The following is an 887-nucleotide window of genomic DNA, read 5'->3' as shown; positions in this document are numbered from 1 at the left end:
CGTCCACCAATCAGAAACGACGACGTTTATCACTTATTAAACGTTGTTTTAATTATAATTAACTTATAAAGAAATTAATATTAACAAATATCTGTGCACACTTCAAAGATAAATTATGTTATATCCTGTATATAGTATCTTTATTGTACTGTACAGTATTTGTATATAGGAAAAAAAAATAAATGGAAGATTTATTCCATCATTTTTCTGCAGCTAGTTGAACTTTGACAATGTATCCGACACGATGCCAATTCATCAATCATCTGAAAGCAATAATACAATTAATCTAATGTTATTTATTAATAATAAATTATGTTATATTTTACTATTATATACCTATTATGTGCCTATTGTTAAGTAGATTATTATGTTTAATTACTTTTAAATAAAAACTATTTTAGTACGTTTGTGTGGAATTATTTTAAATTAATATTTTAAGAATTTAATAAATATAATTTTCGAACAAAAATTTTTTATATTACATTTTTTTTTAAAGTACTTATATAAAATAATGTTTTTTCTTTCAATCGCCAGATGGCGCACCACTCTTTGTGGGCTTAACATGCGATCAATAAGTAATAATTTTATTGATGTTAAAATAAAATAAAATAAAATATTTTCGTAATTTCATCCCAAAAATTATTTATTAAATTTCTTTAATTTTTTAAAACAAAAATAAAATAATAATCGTTATTAATTAATTTAAAAAAGTATTTTTTTCAATATTTTTTTTACAGCAAAACGTGTAATTTTAACAGTAAAAAAGCGTATTGTAATAATCACTTAAAAATTAAATTTATGTTAAATTTTTTATTATTTTAAAAAATTATGCAAAATAAAATTATAAATTTTTCCATGAAATATAATTTTGTATCGTTATTACACTC

This window comes from Centruroides sculpturatus, unplaced genomic scaffold, assembly GCF_000671375.1.
Source record: "Centruroides sculpturatus isolate CEXI.00-Female unplaced genomic scaffold, Cexi_2.0 scaffold145, whole genome shotgun sequence".
Lineage (NCBI taxonomy): Eukaryota > Metazoa > Arthropoda > Arachnida > Scorpiones > Buthidae > Centruroides > Centruroides sculpturatus.
Note: the sequence above shows the minus strand (reverse complement) of the source record.